Below are 820 nucleotides of genomic sequence, written 5' to 3'. Positions count from 1 at the left end.
TTGCCACAGGAGTTCTCTTAAGTTCATTCTCTATGATATCTCTTATGCATGTGCTGGCCTGATTTATCAATGTCACGACACTTCACTTGTTGTCCAATGTGCTTACATGACTATGGGAATGTCATCACTTAAATGCTATTCATTTTGATTCATAATTGTTTTTTCTCATGTGTCATCGCATCTGAATTGAAGGTCATTTTTTTATTTTGGTTTTGTTGGTGTGCTCACATTGCTTTTTGGTGTGTTCACATTGCTTTTTGGTGTGCTCACATGGAATTTAAGTGTACATACAACACTAAAACTCTAGTTTTTTCTAGGGCTTCTTATAATTGTAGCGACAACGCATATTTTTCACTTTGAACCAAATTGTGCCACCTGAAACTCTTTGCTCTCAAATTCATTTCGAATTTCACATTGTTATTTCTAACATTTGCTGATTTGTGCATAATAGAGCATCAAGAATCTTTCATTGTTGACGTTCTTCTTGCGTTAGAATCGAAGAAACGAACGAGAGAGAGTCAGACCGATAAACCTAAACCATCCAATTCCTCCTCGGAGAAGACTCAATCAGCCTCGATCTCACCCATTGTTGAGTCGCCATCATCAGATTAGCCCTTGACTGAGAGGGTAAAGCAAAAGAAGAAGTCTCACGTCGACTCGAAATCATCAAAGAAAGCTTCCAAATCTCCAAAAGGAAGAAGAAAAAGGCAAAGACTATTGCCTCTAAGCCAGAGGAGTTGGGTAAACGCTTAACCTTTAACACTCCTCTTGTTGAGTCAAGATTTAATGATTTTGTTATGAATAGACCCATTTTATGTGA

Source organism: Pistacia vera, unplaced genomic scaffold (genome assembly GCF_008641045.1).
Source record: "Pistacia vera cultivar Batoury unplaced genomic scaffold, PisVer_v2 Contig815, whole genome shotgun sequence".
Taxonomy (NCBI): Eukaryota; Viridiplantae; Streptophyta; class Magnoliopsida; order Sapindales; family Anacardiaceae; genus Pistacia; species Pistacia vera.
This window is presented reverse-complemented; position numbering follows the sequence as displayed.